At 44.4% G+C, this 19,070-nt stretch overlaps 1 protein-coding gene across 4 annotated transcripts in view; it reads right to left on the bottom strand.

Annotated features, from left to right (window-relative positions):
• Positions 1 to 19,070, bottom strand: part of ARHGEF2 (Rho/Rac guanine nucleotide exchange factor 2) — an 876,584-nt gene that overhangs the window by 654,946 nt on the left and 202,568 nt on the right. For 2 of the 4 annotated variants that reach the window (XM_078668334.1, XM_078668337.1), the window contains exon 1: positions 5,677 to 5,893. The exons of the other annotated variants lie outside the window; for them this stretch is intronic. The gene's annotated coding sequence lies outside the window, so the exon portion shown is untranslated. Of the gene's footprint in view, positions 1 to 5,676; positions 5,894 to 19,070 lie in introns of those variants that run through there. 4 annotated transcript variants of the gene reach the window in all.

Below are 19,070 nucleotides of genomic sequence, written 5' to 3'. Positions count from 1 at the left end.
ACTCGGCAATTTTAAGTTTCTGATGTGTTACACTGGTACAAATAAGGTGAATCTTTTACCCAGACACGATTAATGTGTTTTACAATAAAATAGTAAGATAACGACATAATATTGCCTCAGAACCTCGTTCATAATGATGCACACTTTATAATTTCTTGACACATATTTTTAGTCAAACCCCTACATAATTTGGTCCTTCTTTGCAGCATTACTACAGTGGTGTTGAACATTATTAACAACCAGTATGATCGATAGGAGACAATATTCAGAGCAGAGGTGCACAGAAAACCAACATGCTGTTAAAATAAAACGGATTTTTAGCAGTTCCGAGGATCAAAAGTTAAGAGAACCAAGAAAAACCCTTTTGCGTTACCCTCACAATCCGTAGCACACCATTCTTCGAGGCTATCGCCTGCCTTTGTTTCAATTATAGACTTTCTGTTTGCCGTACATTCCTTTGGTCTGGTTGTGTTTTCTGCATGCTTGTTAGTGTTTAATTACAACAGCACAATGCTTAACTTGCATCAGTGTTTGTAAGGGGTGGACACCGACACTTGTTTTAGTGACTGGGACTTGTATCAGACTTTTCTCCTGAGCAAGACAGACGTAGAAAGAAACGAGAGAAAGAAGGAGGGCGATAAAGAAAGTAAAATGCATTAGGAGGACAAAGCATGGATGAAAAAAAATATGCAAGAATGAGATAAAGAGGCATATAGTGTATCCTACACTTTCTGCCTCTTTATCTCACTCGTCCACCATCCTAGTGGAAGAAAGAGTCATGAGGTGGAATAAAAAAAAAGAGCCATCCTTCCTATTGGTAACTTGACACTGGATAGCACCAGTGGTAGGCTACTAACTTTGGGGCCTTGAACTTACATTATTTCCAAGTTACGCACTGGGTCTTCGCCATCTATTTGCCCTCCATATGTACAAGGCGATAGTAGAAGGAAGATGATACCACTATCTACGCACACATATTTGTATGTCAGGACATTATCTCCCTAAGCGTCTCTGGACATGCCTCAAATCACCCATCCCATCACTAATCACTTAATCTTCCAGTTTAGATTAAAACATTCTTCACCTTCCTCTGAGCCTCTCAAGCCACGTAAAATTACCACCAAGGACATTCTCTGCCCCGTCATGCCTTGATCACTCACTTTACACTTCCGGGAAGAATGTATAGATTCTATTACCCATGTGACTTTTATCCTACCCCGTATCTTGTGGGAACAGTGTCATGAATCATAATTCATTCTTAACACCTGGTCCAGTACTTCATCTCCGTTCCACTCAGACACGTCTTCATGCCCACATCTTTCCTATCACCCTTAACTTACGTTGCAGTATACCACGCATCTGCCTAATTGTGTTCCACTACCAAATTTCACATGACCGCTATGGACTGTTCCTGAACCACAACTCAATAAATAAATAACTCGCCTTCCTCCAATCCAGGGTAGAGGCATGGCTGTTGTATCTACATTTCCTTGCTTCAGCTGCTTATGGGCATTTCTTTGACTAGCCACTTCATTTTATAGGTAGCCTATGGGCAAACATACTACCCAGTACAAAGTTACTGAGCTATAACAAATAATAAAAGTTAGATGCACTCGGTGCAGGCAATGCACAATGCAATACCAGAAAGAGACTCTGGTGGGATTTATTGTCCTCTCTCTTTAGTTAGAGGCTTACTTGACTTGCACAATTCAGGCTATGGTGCAGCCTCCATTGGCCCATCACTTGCCGTTTCCATGATACGGCCAAGTCCTCACACCCATCATCACTAGTTGGTTAAAGAGCAGAGCTTTAAGTGGGATGAAAAAACTGGGGGGTCTCTCAAAGGGGCGTGGCCAGTGTAATTAGGGGCGTGGCTTTAAAAATCTGTGTTTAGCATAGTGTGCCGCCCGACTTGTATTTTTCTGTTTGTCATTTCATCCAGATATATGATACAATAACATCATACCTACAACAAGTAAGACCTATTGGCTTTGTCAATGGTTATTAGTTGCATAAGATAAATAGCTGCAACTAAGGCTTGTTACATATAATAATGAAAAAGCTTCCAATTAAAGCCCTGGTGACCCTACTACAATGTTGCTGCTCTTGCGTTTTAGAAAGAGAAGGGAAATTCAGAAAGATAATGACACTTCAAAGGATTTCCCTTCCCCCCACAACACGCTCACCTGGCATGACGTCATGCCGTAACTTCTCCACTAGTGAGAAGTGAGTAGTGTGGGCAGCGCACATCGACGTGCCTGCTGTCTCGAAACAGGTCTCTATCGGACTGTTTTGCGCCCTGGCACTTTTTTTCTGGACTGCAGTGACAGCAAGGACTGCAGTGACAGCAAACTGCTGTCACTGCAGTCCGACAGTCCGAAAAAAACACAGACCGTCTGTGCCAGGGCTCAAAACAGAGCCCAATAGAGACCCGTTTCGAGCCCCCCCTAAAAAAAACTGCCGGTGCTCAGACCCCTTGAGACCCGGCCCACTTAAAGCCCTGTTAAAGAGCACCCAGCTCCACAGCTGTCCAGAAGGAACAATACCGAACTTAAGCTGCTTGTTGAGCCTGAGAATGAATCCTAAGTTTAAGAGGCAGATACAGACACCAACGTGAAGGTGGCCATGTCTCTAGAGGCACAGATCCCATCACAAGCCACTTGTCAGCAAAGCAAGTGAAGCATGTTTAACCTGACACTGCCCCTAACTACTTCCTTACTCGCTCTCTGCTGCATACAATGCTGTGAGTTGTCCACAGCTCTGAAGATTGGGATCATGGGAAATAGTGCTCTCTTGCAAAGGTGCTAACTGCATGGTGCTGATAAGCAATTGCCATTAGTAATCAAGAGTAGTCTACCCAACACATCTACTGGAGGGGTGCCCTCATCACAAGCTGTACAGATCCTTTTCTGCCACTAAATTTATATTATGGGTTGCTGCTAATGGAACGTACACCCATACTCCTTTCTGGGGGATGTAAATACTGCACAGTTTCATGGCTGCTAGTAAAGAGCCAATGAGGATCAGGCTACATTGCCCATGAAGCCTAAGTCTTTGCTACAGGGGTATACCGCTTTCTCTTAGGTTGCAGTGCTGCAGTAATTGAGCGAATGATTAACGGATGCTGTGAGGGTGCACTCATTCAGATACCATATTCATATATAAATACATGCATACTTCATCACCAGGCCCCTCCATCAGTCTTGGGCTTGAGTACCAGATGAGGTTTTCCGAGATACACTACGAGTACTCTCGGACCCTGCCGTCTTTGAAGACATCCAACAGTTAGTTTTCCCCTGCACATGTGGATGCTAAACCTTAGACTGCAATGTCCATTTTACATGCCTTTGGCTATTTACCATGAGATAAGACAACATTTTGTTTGGAAGTTGTAGAGTGCCCCATAATTTGTGGTCATGGTTTTGTGCAAACAGATGCAATAGAGATGTTCTGACCGTGACGCGGTCCGAGACATTATCCCAGAGGCGCATGGCGAAGCCTCGGACCAACAAGGATGTACAAGGACACTCCAGTGCTAAGCGAAAACTGTAAAACCTTCACTGCCTCTGGTAGGAAATGGGTAACTCGACTTATTTACAACATCAATATGACTTAATTTAGGCATATTTGTTTAACAAAATAACTAGACTTGGTGGAAAAGCTCAGAAATGTATCCCCCAGGGAAGACTTTAACTAATAGATCAGCCCTCTCACATCAGCGACAACAGATCACCACCAGTGATTTCAAATGTAAAGACTTTCAGAAACCTGGATGGCTCCAGAGCTATCTATGGTGCTGAACTCTCATACGATAACATGTGTCCATTATTTTCTATGAGAAGTCTTCTGTCTCAGTGACACGTGTTGCCGCGCAGTGGATGGCCCTTTGCAAAGGTTGACTGGTCACCTTTCTGTAGCTTATTGCTATATTCGGGTGTTAAACTGGCACTATTGAGGTACAACTAATTTCCAGACAGTTAAAAAATGACAAAATACCGAAGTCATACTATCACAATATCTGCTGCATAATGTGCCTTTTCTTGCCGCATAATTTGCTCAACCCAGCCGCATAATTCCAGTGGCCTAGAATAAAACGTAACCTCACTTTTTTGCGGTGCCATTTCTTCACCCGTATAAAGAGGCATACCTTCCTATCCTAGAGCCATTGTCTGCTTTTCACAAACCAAGCCCCCATATGTAGAGCCGTGCCCTCCTGGTACGGAGCCGTGCATGCTTGTGTTAACTTCCTCTACAGAGCCATGTTCACCTTCTGACATGTGTCCTCTTCTTAACACAGCCTTATCCTTCTTATGCAGACCCATGCTATTCCTTGTATAGAGCTGCACCCTCTTTGTGGACGCCAGGCCCTCCTTTACAGTCACATGTTACTTCTTAAGAGAAATGTCCACTGTCCTGTTTACAGATCCGATTCCCCATTCCTTCGGGGTGGAGGGTCATGCTCTTCCATGCAGAGTCATGTACATTGTTTCCAGAGCCATGTCCTCTGTTTGCAGGACACACTCTTCTCCTTGTGCGGAGCCAGCTCCATGTGCAGAGCTGTGTCCACCGTGTGCAGAGCTGTGTCCACTGTGTGCACAGCCGTGTCCGTGTGTGCACAGCCATCTCCACCGTGTGCACAACCATGTCCACTGTGTGCACAGCCATGTTCTCCATGTGCACAGCCATGTCTACCTTGTGTAGAGCCGTGTACACCGTGTGCAGAGCCGTGTCCATGTGTAGAGCATGTCCACCTGGTGTAGAGCCATGTCCACCATATGCAGAGCCATGTCCACCGTGTGTAGAGCCATGTCCACCTGGTGTAGAGGTATGTCCGTCATGTGCAGAGCCATGTCCGCCTAGCGTAGAGCCATGTTTGCCTGGCGTAGAGCCATGCTCCCATGCAGAACGAAGGCCACCGTATGCAGTGTCATGACCATCGTGTGCAGAGTCACCCTCCCACCCTATCCCCCCTGCAGGGCCATGCGTTCAGTTTGTAAAACCTATTCCTTCTTGCATGTGACGAGCCAGGGCTCCTTCCTCTACAGGGGCATACATGAACGGCATATCACCAAAAGGCCAGGAGTAGCGGAAGTGACATCACACGCCATGTGACCTTTTAGTTCTCTCACACACTCATGCTTACACATATACTTCAGAATCACACATACCCACTCTCTCTCACACACATAAACACACTCTTGCATTCACGCAACATACATTTAAAAGCATGTTTTACTTACCTCTGCAGCCTAGGAGTGTCATATTCCAGCTAACTGTACTCTAGTTTTTATTACACTTATAGTATATATTATTCACTATCAGTGTAATTAAAAAAAATGACGAAAAACAAGGAGATTGGAGCCCCAACCAATGTCCATTAGGACGAGCTGCCCGTGTGTCCCTGACACTGAGTTTGCTACCTCTGATACCGGGGTATCAAATACAGGGCCAGGGGGTGCAGGGGGCAACCCAGGGGTCGCAGCTGAGACCCCTGCCGACCCTTAAATTGCGTCCATTGTGGCATACCTGTGCGTGCACCTGCATACTATGCTCGTGTAGAGCCACACCCTCATTTTGGGAGTGTCCCCTTTACAGAGTTCCCTGCTCGCACCCACACCACCACCCTCCCCCATGGTCACTAAACAGCGCCAGTACAGAGTAGGCATGCTTACATACCTGTGCAGCACGCGGCGCTCATGTAGCTGCCCCCCTGAGGAAGGTGGGGGCCCGACCCCAGTCAAGTTCGGTTGTTTTCATTTTCTCCCCCTTTCCTTTAGTTTCTTTCCCTTTCCTGCCGGAGTGCCGTAAACAGACCCCGCTCCGGCTGCTGCCAGGTAACCCGGGCTCCTCAGAACTCCGCCTCACACCTGAGACAATGCGCGCGTCCACGCCCGCCGGGGCATCAGGCGGCGGCGCCTGATTGGCCAAGAGCCCCAGAGCCCCGCCTCAAGCAAACACAGAGGCGGAAGGTAAATGGCTTTCATGAGCGTCACTCACTGACTGCCTCGTGGCTGGCGGAAGAAAAGAACAATTAAGGGACACGGGGCCAACCTGAGAGCAGCTTCAGAACCCACAGGTGCGACCTCAGAGCAGCCTGAGGGGGGCGCAGGGTCAGTGAGACTGCAGCTTCGGCGGAGTGACTGAGAGCAGAATTACAGCTGTGACTGCTGCTACCTGTGTAATTCGAGAGCGGTTCTACAGAGCTGAGTGCAGCCTGTGTTTCGAAGGACTGCAGTCTGCCACCGACAGATACTTGAGCAGTTCGGGGTTGTCTGCTGCAGGTCCGACGAGAGAGCAGCCAGTCACTAGTAAACCCTAAGAGCAACTTGTGGAATGCCACTGCTGCTGCCGCTGTCCCATCTGAGAGCAGCCGAAGTGTGAATCCCACTGCTGAATACATATTCCGAGTGGCGTGAAGTGGTGCAGAGTAGAATATAGTGCCACAGAGGGCAGTGGCATAGAGTGGAATGCCGCAGAGTGCCGTGGCACAGAGTGGAGTACCGCAGAGTGCAATGGTATAAAGTGGTGCAGAGTAGAGTGGCAAAGAGTGCAATGGTATAAAATGCAGCAGTGCAGAGAACAATGGTTCAGAGTGAAGTGTTGCAGAATAGAGTGTCGTACAATACAGTGGTGTAGAGTGGCTCAGAGTGCAGTGGCATAGAGCACAGAGCTGTTGAGTAAAGTGGCATAGAGTGTAGTGGCGTTTAGTACAGAGGTGGAGAGGAGAGTGTGACGCAGAGTGCAGTGGTGTAGAGTGGAATGCGGTGGCGAGGACTGGTGTAGAGTAGAGCGGACTGGTGTAGAGTGTAGCGGCATACAATTCAGCGGCGTACCATGCAGCATTGTAAAACGCAGTGACATAGATTAGAGTAGTGCATAGTAGAGTGCAGAGTGTAGTGTGGCATGGCATGCAGTGGCGTAAAGTGCAGTGACAGAGTAGAGTGGCATAGAGTAGAGTGACAGAGAGTGCAGTGGCAGAGTCGTTTAGAGTGGAATGACAAAGAGTGCAGTGGTGTAGAGTGGAGTGATGCACAGTAGAATAGTGTAGAGCGAATTGGCATAAAATGCAGTAGTGCAGAGTAGAGTGGCATAGAGTTCTGTGTTGGAGACTGCAGTGTTGCAGAGTACAGTGTCAGAGTACAGTGTTGTAGAGTGCATTAGTGTAGAGCGACAGAGTCCAGTGGTGTAGAATAGAGTGCAGTGGCATAGAGCACAGTGATATAGAGTGCAGTTGTTTAGAGTGCAGTGGGATAGAGTACAGTGTGTAGTGGTTTAAAGCAGGGTGGCATAGAGTGGAGTGGCTCAGAGTGGAGTAGAGTGGCATAAAATGCAGTGGCATAGAGTAGGTTGTTTCAGAGTAGAGTGAAGTGGCGTAGAGTGGAGCAGTGTGCGGTAGAGTGGTGTAAAATGAAATGGCATAGAGTAAAGTGGTGTAGAGTGCAGTGGTGCAGAGTAGCCTAGAGTGTTATACAGTGGATTGGCATAGAGTGCAGGGGCGTATAGTTGAGTGTTACAGTGTAAAGTTAATTGGAATAGAGTGTATTGGCATAGGGTGCAGTGTTGCAGAATAGAGTGTTGTACAATGCAGTGGTGTTGAGTGCAGTGGCATCGAGTTGTGTGGAGTGCAGTTGCATAGAGTGGTGTTGGGTAAAGTGGCAGAGTACAGTGACATTGAGTACAGTGGGGCAAAGTAGAGTACAGTGGCATAAAGTACACAGGCGTGGAGTGGTGTAGAGTAGAGTGGACTGGTGTAGAGTGTATTGGCATAGAGTGTTGCAGAGTATAGTGATGTAGTACAGTGGTGTAGAATGCAGCAGTATATAATTCAGCAGTGTACAGTGCAGCATTGTAGAATGCAGTGGCATAGATTAGTGTGGTGCATAGTAGAGTGAAGTGGTGTACAGTACAGTGGTGCAGAGAAGACTGACATAGTGTGCAGGTACATAGAGTGCAGTGGTGTAGAGTAGAGTGGCAGAGAGTGCAGTGGCATAGAGTGGAATGGTGTAGAGTGCAGCGGTATAGAGTGGAGTGATGCAGAGTTCAGTGGCGTAGGGTGCACTGGCATATAGTGCAGTGGTGTAGAGTAGAGTGGCGTAGAGTTCAGTGGTGGAAAGTGCACTGTTGCAAAGTAGAGTGCCGTACAAAATAGTGTTGCAGAGTGGCGTAGAGTGGAGCTGTGCAGAGTAGATTGGAGTGGCTTAGACTGGAGTGGTGTAGACTGCAGTGGCGAGGAGTGTAGTGGTGTAGAGTACAGCTCATTGGCATAGATTAGAGTAGAGAGACATAGAGTGAAGCGGCGTAGAGTGCTGTGATGCAGAGTGGGTAGAGTGCAGTGGCGTGGAGTGGTGTAAAGTAGAGTGCTGCAGAGTAGAGTGCAGTGGCGGTGAGTTGCATAGACTGGAGTATGCATGGTGTGTTAGTACACGCCCATTTCAGACAACACATCTTCAGTTGAAATGACCATTACATGTCCACATACATACTATTTTACTAATAAACTATCCAGGGCACCAACGGTAATGTGTGGAAATGGTGTCACCTAGTATATTGATTTGTTTTGATCATATTAAAGTATTAGTTTCCAAGACACTTCAGAACTAAGAAAAATGTGCTTCATTAGTGTGTTTATTATACTTATGATATATTCTGAAATACTTGCACAGTTTATTTAAATGATGTGTGCTAGAAAAAAAACTTTCCTACCCCCAGTATCTAGCAAGGTTGTCAAATAAATTCTCGCACTGCGAAGTCTGAGAAAGAAAAGTAAACACCATGCTCCCTCGGACGACATCCCAACATTTGACTGCTGTCTTTGAATGCACAGCAAATGTGACAAAATGAGAACAAGATTTACAGGCCTGATTACAGAAAGGAGCACTCGTGGAAGAATACAAGGAGAGTTAGTGTACAAAGGCCTTGCTCCTTTGAAGGGATGTCACCCATGACAGTCTAAAACACAAAGCCAGCACTTAGAAAAAGCAGAAAATGTGAGCTAAAAACCATAAAGCCAATGGTAAGCAACTGGTGGAATGCATTCCCAGGGAAGCTTTACACATTTCCCCCAAGATGTCTTAAGCAAACCAGACAGCTGAACTGTGTAGTAGGCTTCGACCTAAAAACTGGATTAGATGCCTACAATGGCAGAGAGGGGCATTGCGCTTCTCCTTCCTCCTGAAAGTGCTATAAAAATCAATTACTCAAACAGTGTAGATTTCCCCCAAACGTTATCGATTACCCAAGCCCAGCCCTCATACAGGAATGTGACCTGCTTGTTGCCTTGAAAGGAAGAGCGACCTACCATATTGCGAAGGATGCTCTTATACTCAATCTTTATGTTCACTGCATACAATCCCGGGGGTTATCTAAGGGTCCTGTGACCCTAGCAGGTGGATCTTGTAAAGAGGTGAGGATGGGATGGAAGGTGTTGGAGTCACAACTGAGCGAACCAGGACTGCAACTTCCAGAATTCATTCGTTGGACTAGATACTTACATGAATGCAGAAGACTAGAATCATGGATTCCCAGTGACCCAGAGCCACTGTCCCTAAGGAGCCATTGTTCTTCATTTGGAGAGCTCAAAGTACTGCTCCAGTGTACTCAGCTATGCAAATGAAGGCCACCTTTGGCATTTCGATGGACCCAGTTCTCTATCCTGAGGGCCACTGTTCTCTGTTTGCAGCTTTGCAGCTACTAGTTCTGCCCAAGGAGGGCTTATCGTTTGGTAGAGGCATGCCCTTGAATGTAGTCCCTTGAGGGCTGAAGTCATGAAGCATGAAAGTTTGAGTTCTGCCCCTTGGGACTTAGGTGTGCTCACCAAGGACTACATTGCCAAGTCTGAAAGGCCCAAGTCCAGCATTCCGAGGAATCTGATTCTTCCTTGAGAGCAGGGCGGCTCTAAGGTGGTGCGACCGGTGTCACTGCACTGGGTGCTGACTTCATGGAGCACCATGTAAGCAAGTTTACTTTGTTCTGAAAAGCCCCTGCTGCTGCGTGCCATGCGGCCAGCAATTTCCAGGCAACAGTAAAAATGTCCAGATAACTCCGGTGATCAATGTTCTTCCTGGACAGAGATCGGAGTTTTGTCTAGTTGAGGTTTTGACTGTTCATAAAATAGCACAGATGATTATTATGCCTGCTGCAAAGAAAGTGTATCTTGCAGATCACAAAGAGCATATAATGTAAATAGGTCAGTGGGTTACTGCTTTTGTAAGATACATCCTTTTGCTACTTGCAGTTTATAAGTTAACATCCTAATATAGAAAGCGAATTATTAACTATCATCAAAGAACTGCTTGCACACTGCAAAGTATAGATTAGAGCATATATTAATGTTGTAAAAAGGGTTCATGTGGGAAAAAATCGATTCTTATTATTAAAGAGACTCACCAACCATGGTGTTACGTTTTAAATTCTGAGTTTGTGCTTCCTCATACCAAGCACTGTTAAACTATACTGCATAACAGTATGGATGATTTGGGACTCCTACACCTTGTAGTCCCCTGTCTTATGTAAAATTTCCTATACGCTGATTTATAAACGTATGATTTATTGTCTCTGTGTAGTGTGTATATGATGTAAAGTGCTCTTACACTCTACACTGGTATGAGTGGAGCTTTATAATTAATTAAATACATCTAAGAGAGAATGGTTGTGGAGACTTGAGAGGCACTGTTAAAGGGTGGTAGTGAGGGGATCCGAGGTGAGGGTAGTCATTGGGGGGCGCCAACAAACATTGTTGTACTGGGCAGAAGGATTATGTGGCAGGGGAGGAACACATTATACAACAGTAGTAACTAAATTATGTGGCATGAAAAGGCAAATTATGCAGCGTCATGCAGCACATTTTGTAATAGTATTACTTACCTATTTTGTCATTTCTACACAAGCTAACACTGTCTGATCAAAGGTTTCAGTTTAACGCCCAAATACAGAATAAGAAGCAAAAAGGGGACCAGTCAACTTTTGCTAAAGGTCTTCTACTGCGAGGCAACACAAGGTATACTGTTTTTTAGTAGCTTTTGACCCGTTTGAGCTAGAATTTTTTTTTTGTTAAAATCTGCACATTAAACAGCAATTGATGGCTTGTGGGGCCAACGGTGGCAAATCCACAATTATACAGAAAATTCAGCAGCGGCAAAATCACATAATTCCAGTGGCCCTGTCTACAGGTCAACTTCTGCTCCTTGATGACTCAAGAGGTACACTTTGGAGCCCTAAGGTCATGATGTTGGTCCTGGCACGGTGTCCCTCCAGAACCGCAGCTACGTGGTTTGCTCATTGTGTGCCTGCCTTGTTCGGCATGCACCTGTTTCTTGCAACCTAGGGCCATGCGTACAAATCCTTTTTTGAAGTCATAAACGGCCTGATTCCCAGGAAACGTTTTTATTTTGTACAAAAGCCAAATTGCTGTTCGGTAACCTGTTACCAAATTGCAATTTGGGATTATGAATCGGTATTTGGAAGGGGCATGTTTAGGGCATTCCTTCTTAATATTGATTCGCAGTGGTATTTAGGAATGTTTTTCGATCAAATTACAGTTGCAAAACATTAATTTTTTACTGACACCTCAAGTGTGGCAGTTACCATTCCCAAATGGGTTGTGGCCCCCATGGGACTCCTTCCCCTTTGTGAATGTTGATACAAATATTTTTTAAGAGCAGTCAGTGGTCCATCCTACTCTTAAAAAAAGAAAGTTAAAGGTATATATATATCTATATATATATATATATATATATATATATATATTCACTGAAAAAACCATAGGTTTCAGGAGTTATATAGTTAGGAATTAGTTTTTAAAAAACCTTTGAAATTCACTCAAACAACTATAAGTTTTAGTGGTGTTATAGTTATCTGGACATTTTACTCATACAAAACCAATGAAATTGCTCCTATATAGTTAGTTGTACTAACTATATTTCGCGCACCCGCAATCCACTGCTGATGATGTCACATATTAGATCATTCATGACATGGTCAGTGACATCACTGATGACATCTCAAATGACATCACTGATGACATCACTGATGACATCATCCAGTGAATGTGGTTTGCTTCGTTATTTAAATATGCATTATATATATATAGCAATTTACATTGAAGAATGAGTGGATATATATAAATAAATATTTGGATGGAGGATTTAGTAGCAGTGTAATTGACTGTTTACTTGACCAATTTATAATGTCTCACTAAATATAGTGGATAGTGACTAAACTGTGTGAATATCTGTATCACTTTGTCAGTTGTTGTGTAAACTGATTCTACAGTTGGTTACTAGCTATGTGAAAGTCTATATTAGTTATTGATTAGTTTTTTTTAAATATATATTTTTATTAATTATAACACAAGAGTAGAAATGTACATATCGGGCATCATTTGGCGGAGCATATCGTAATGGTGAACGGGCAAATCAATTAAGAAAAGACACAACAATTATAGGCATCTGAAAGACATCAATGCCAGCTTAGAGCTGAGGTATAACAATACGGTACAGATAGCCTCGAGCAAACATCATCGGATCCCGCCCACCCAGAATACAGGATATGAAGATCGAACACTCGACACCCGGATATGAGGAATAAAGGAATCAGGAGAATATGCCACATCTCTTGCGAAGAAGGGAAAAGGGAAAAAGAAAGGTCATAGAACAAAATAAAGGAAAAAAAAACCAACCCTCAACCCCCCACCCTGCACCCCTGCAGATGGCTACGACCTAACCCCACTAGCAGCGTGCCTGTAACCCACTAAACTAACCCCAAGGAAGGGAAAAGATGGAGGAGGAAATGTCGTAAAAAGCAAATACACCCCCGGTCTCCCGTACCCCCGCCAGAAGCGACCACCCCGAGATATAGTCAAATCAACATATAGCGAAATATACAAACCAATCGGGGGAGTTTAGCAAAGCACCACCCAACTCCCATCACGTTATAGGTGACAATCCCGGCATTGAATCAAGCTATTTTATCAAACCCAAGCCCTCAAGTTCAACCCTGGCCAGTACGGTATTTCGTGAGAGTCTTTTTCACTCGAACCACCATCTCAAAGGAAAAAGCAGAACGTTTGTTAAAGTTCACGTCAGTGTTACAGAATCGACAACCGGATAAAAGTTCACGATATCCACAAAACGAGCGAGGGAAAGTGTCCAGAAATATCGAGTCTCTCCAACAGTCACTGAGGAACTTGTTACAGCGCTGAAGACTGTCCATATCTGTATGAGGCGGCAGCAGGATCGAGCAGGGAACGCTAGCGATAATCACGGGCTCGCTGGCTGTGAAGTGGGAGCCGACAATGCACATTAAATCCGGATTTCGCTCGGGGACCTCGATCTCAGGCGTACATAGCATCGCTGGTACCACAGATAGATGAGATCTTAACGGAGAGTCGTGAACCGGTCCCAAGATACCGTCCACTTGCACGATCAGTGTCCGGAATACAGCGGTGGATTGTGAATGGAGCGCCTCAATGGCGGCCATGACGGCCTGCAGCGATGGCGTGCCTTCCGTCCGCCCCATCTCCTCTCACGAAGACGCGAATCCGATGACAACAGTGGGCGCTCACCGTCGTGCAAGATCGACACCTTCGCCGGTAACGAGGGCCCCGGCCCGTCCACCCCGGGAAGGTAACAGGGTCTCCGGGCGTCGGACCCCCGAACACGGCAACCGGTGCGGTACGCTGCTGTCTCCTCAGTGTAGACCGTTCACAGTGTCACCATCCAAAACAAACAGTTTACGGTACACTTCGGGGGACCGGACTCAGTCCGGGTCCGGTGGCCGATGTTGATCAACTCCAACCCGGATAGGCTAGTAATCGAGGCCCCGGCTTCCACACGATGGTAGGCCGAGAATGGGAACACGACGTATCTTCGGCATCCGATAAGATAAAATTCTCGGGATTACACCTTTAGAAGCAGAAATACTTCATGAGCACGGGAGTCTGGTGCGAATTCAGGATTGATAGCAGGATATACGAGCTGCTGGCGGAGGTCGGCGGAGCCGAGAGCTTACGCGTCCATCTTGGTTGCTGGCGTAGCTCCTCTGACCAGTTATTGATTAGTTAACTGAGTATTTGTATGGGAGTGTGAAAGTGTGTTTGGTTCGGTGGGGGGTGTGTGACTGTCCAAAGATGTGTGAATAGTTGATTCAGTAGATATATGAAGTTAAAACTACATGTTCAAACAGTTTGGGTGAGGGAATCTCTTTATGGGTGTGGTGATGAGCAAATATATTTCTCAAAGGTACAGGTCCAACAAACTAGAAAAATAAAAGGCAGTGTATGTGTCAGTTGTTGTATATAAATAAGTATACGTAAGACACAATGATTGTGTGAGTGACTGTATGGATAACTGTATACTTGTAATAATGATTTTATAATTCACTAAGTATGACTTACTATCTAAATGAATAGAAGAAGTGGTGTTTGTATAAGTGTTTTGCTAAGTAAATATGTAAGTATGATCCATTGTTTGCATAAGTGAGTAGGATGACTTCATATGTGAATAGGATGCGTGCTGTTGTTTAATGTCGATATAGATGTATATAAGTATTTTTGATAGTGTTCTATTGTTCATTGACAGCATGTATGAGTGAATCCATAGGTAAGTGATTAGATGTGTGTATACATCTATGAATCACTGAGTGGATTTTTAGATACTTGTATTGCTGTGACAATGGATTTAAATATGATACTCTGTATTTTACAAACAGTGATGAAAAATTGTAATAGTGTATGAAAAGGTGTATGTGATTGTCATGTGGATGATGTCATCAGTGATGTCATCAGTGATGTCATTTGAGATGTCATCAGTGATGTCACTGACCATGTCATGAATGATCTAATATGTGACATCATCAGCAGTGGATTGCGGGTGCGCGAAATATAGTTAGTACAACTAACTATATAGGAGCAATTTCATTGGTTTTGTATGAGTAAAATGTCCAGCTAACTATAACACCACTAAAACTTATAGTTTTTTGAGTGAATTTCAAAGGTTTTTTAAAAACTAATTCCTAACTATATAACTCCTGAAACCTATGGTTTTTTCAGTGAATTTCAAAGGTTTTTTTAAATGCTGATTCCTAACTATATAAGGCCTGAAACCTATGGTTTTTTCAGTGAATTTCAAAGGTTTTTTAAATGCTGATTCCTGACTATATAAGGCCTGAAACCTATGGTTTTTTCAGTGAATTTCAAAGTTTTTTTAAATGCTAATTCCTAACCATATAAGGCCTGAAACCTATGGTTTTTTCAGTGAATTTCAAAGGTTTTTTAAATGCTAATTCCTAACTATATAAGGCCTGAAACCTATGGTTTTTTCAGTGTTTAAAAAAAAAAAATTGATTGGTTAACTGGCTTATTAAGTGTATCTTAGTGAATACATATATTAGCGAGTAATGTTTAAATATTTAAATATATGCATGAGTGATGTAATATGTGACGTCATCAGCAGTGCATTGCAGACGTGCAAGTTATAGTGAGTCCAACTAATTATAACGTGGGAATTTCAATGGTTTTATGCGAGTAAAATTTCCAGCTAACTATAACTGGTGTGAAACCTATGGTTTTTTCAGTGAATTTCAAAGGTTTTTTAAATGCTAATTCCTAACTATAACAGGTTTGTAACCTATGTTTTTTTCAGTGAATATATATATATAAAATTTCTATGGCAAAATGAAACCCCTCATTTTGTTCCTTTTCAAATTAAATGTATTAAGTGTTACCACTTTATTCCAATCAAGATGACTTCAGGTGTGCCATACTTTTGTCATAAGTAAGACTGTTAGCGTTCTAGTTGTTCTTTAGAACACTCTGGGACATTCTGTCATTGGGCTATAGTTGGGATACATCTGGCTGATATGTGGGCTACATTTGGGCTCTTTTGTCTCTGGTGGCCATCTTGGGAGACTGCATATCAGAATTTTTTTAATGAAATATAAGAGGATTTGAGAAGTCACTCAAAATGTGCCCTAATTTTTCTTTCTTCAGCACTAATCATAATTTCTATGGCAAAATGAACCCCCTCATTTTGTTCCTTTGTAAATTAAATTTTTTAAGTGTTAACACTTTATTCCAATCAAGATGACTTCAGGTGTGCCATACTTTTGTCATAAGTAAGACTGTTAGCGCTCTAGTTGTTCTTTAGAACACTCTGGGACATTCTGTCATTGGGCTATAGTTGGGCTACATCTGGCTGATATTTGGGCTACATTTGTTTTTTTTGTCTCTGGTGGCCATCTTTGGGCTACATTGGGCTACATTTGGGCTCTAACATATATATAGCCCAATGTAGCCCAATATATATTTTTTCAAAGTTAATTTTCGTAAAAACCACTGGAGCACATATCTTGAGACATAGCAAAGGCACATCGGGCTACCAGTCCCTACAATTTTGCCAAGTTTGGTGGAAAACCATTCCGCCGTTCGGGCTAAAAGTGAGTCCAACCGCCCTATGGAAATTAACATGGGGAAAACACGTTTTGGGACCCCCCTTTTATCTCGGTCCCCGCTTGACGAATCCCCCCAAAACTTTCAGGGAAGTAGCGGAGCGCCGCGAGGCAAAGTTAAGGAACATTTCAGGAAGATTCCTCAACCGGCGCCAAAGTTATTCCCAATAGAATGTTGCGATTTCCCTATGGAAAACAATCCTAACTATATATACCTACTGGCTATCGCCAGTAGGTTATATATATATATATATATATATATATATATATATATATATATATATATATATATATACACACAGTTTTGCCTGCTGTAGAAAAAGCCGCAACACAGGTAAGTATTCGCCAAGACTTTAATAGGAGGTTGCTGCTCGTACTGAAAACGAAACTCCACCAAATAAATGTCCAGCTTAGCCTGACACGTTTTGTGATGGGTCACTTCATCAGAGGCTTGAGCATGAGTGTCTTTGCACGTTAATTTCGGTACTCTTTAAATGTTCTCAACACCGCCCATGTGGGTGCGGCCACTGCTGTGGCATGCTGGATGTTGCAGTACCATCTCTTACTCCAGTGAGCTAACGTGTGCAGACTTCAATATCGGTACAAGTATTACCCTCGTGGGCTGTGATGTCCGTCTCTGGCCCTCGCTTACACTCTTGTTCCTCCAATATTGTGGCACCTGTGATCCAAAAAACCGGCGTAGTTAGGCGTCGATCAGGAAATGCTTCGCAGCATCCGGGCTTTTTCCGCGGCTCAGGCGGGGCCGCTCTCAATACAAACACACAGTTTTGCCTGCTGTAGAAAAAGCCGCAACACAGGTAAGTATTCGCCAAAACTTTAATAGGAGGTTGCTGCTCGGACTGAAAACGAAACTCCACCAAATAAATGTCCAGCTTAGCCTGACGCGTTTCGTGATGGGTCACTTCATCAGAGGCTTGAGCATGAGTGTCTTTGCACGTTAATTTCGGTACTCTTTAAATGTTCTCAACACCGCCCATGTGGGTGCGGCCACTGCTGTGGCATGCTGGATGTTGCAGTACCATCTCTTACTCCAGTGAGCTAACGTGTGCAGACTTCAATATCGGTACAAGTATTATCCTCGTGGGCTGTGATGTCCGTCTCTGGCCCTCGCTTACACTCTTGTTCCTCCAATATTGTGGCACCTGTGATCCAAAAAACCGGCGTCGTTAGGCGTCGATCAGGAAATGCTTCGCAGCATCCGGGCTTTTTCCGCGGCTCAGGCGGGGCCGCTCTCAATACAAACACACAGTTTTGCCTGCTGTAGAAAAAGCCGCAACACAGGTAAGTATTCGCCAAGACTTCGCCCATCACGAACCGCGTCAGGCTAAGCTGGACATTTATTTGGTGGAGTTTCGTTTTCAGTCCGAGCAGCAACCAAGAAACAGAAGACCCAATTTTTCTGTGAGTTATTTATTCTGCAACAGACAGCATAACGTTTCGGCCTACCCGAGGCCTTGGTCACAATATTTATATATATATTTTTTTTAATGCATCCCATTTTCCATTAAGAAAAACAAGCTACATAAAAAAAAAGATTGCTTTATTAAGAAACAATCATAGACATGATGATCTGCTGACCCAAGCAGGCCACCATCCCTGTAATGGCTGAAAATCTGAATGGTTCCCAATCATTAATGTTCATGAGGAAGGTCTAATGCGACCCCTTTACAAATTGCTATTACTGTCTTGCGATTTCCTAATCGTGACTCGCAAAGAACCGCAATTAAGAACTCGCAGTCCCTAAATTCTCTACATATGGCCCTAGATGCCATCACTTTGTGAGTGATACTGAACTGTGGGTTAACATAAACCTATAACACTGATGCAAAGCGATGGACAGACCCGTAGAGACTTAGGGTGATTTACCACTAGGTTACTGACAGTGCCCCAGCCACACTGGCCGTTCAAAGTTCAGGTACACCTCCCAGTATATAAACCATTCAGCCTCTTCTCGCACATATGCACTAGTATCTCTGATTTTCCATTAGCCAGTAGAAAACCAGCGAGAGGAAGCTGTTTGAGATACCAGCTTCCCCTCCACGTCCTGTCACTCCTTGTTCCCACCCCTCCCCACCTCCTCCCCACCTCCTCCGCACTCACTGGTTGTTGTGCTCTTGAGGCGGAAGCCGGGAGCAGGGTATTGTTTTTAAAATATTGTGTCACAGATTTACTTGTGCATTTTTAAATACTCACACTTTTGGGGAATTTGCTGTCCTAAGCAGCCGAGTCATTGCTGCTGCGACACCGCTCTCCTAAGGCAAGCCCGTCTGCGCCCGTCCGCGACCGCATGAGGCCAGAGGCCATTCCCCCTGCCCAACTACCGAGCCACACTATTACCTACAGCTCACACTCCCTTCGGCAACTATACCAGCCTTCGGAGCCATCCTGTCTACACGCATGGGACCCGTCTACCAAACATCCTGCATGCAGTAACTGCAGTTTTCAGTTCTCCCCCCACCCCCCTTTGAAACCAAAAACATTCTCTATGCTACTGCTCAACTGTCGTTCACTCCCCAGACATTCTATGGAAATCCACCTAATGCTAGAGGAAATCAACCCAGACATTCTCTTTGCCACAGGACGTGGTTACAGGACCACTCGGAACC

This window comes from Lissotriton helveticus, chromosome 12 (genome assembly GCF_964261635.1).
Source record: "Lissotriton helveticus chromosome 12, aLisHel1.1, whole genome shotgun sequence".
Classification (NCBI taxonomy): domain Eukaryota; kingdom Metazoa; phylum Chordata; class Amphibia; order Caudata; family Salamandridae; genus Lissotriton; species Lissotriton helveticus.
Note: the sequence above shows the minus strand (reverse complement) of the source record. Positions and strands in the feature narration are given on the sequence as shown.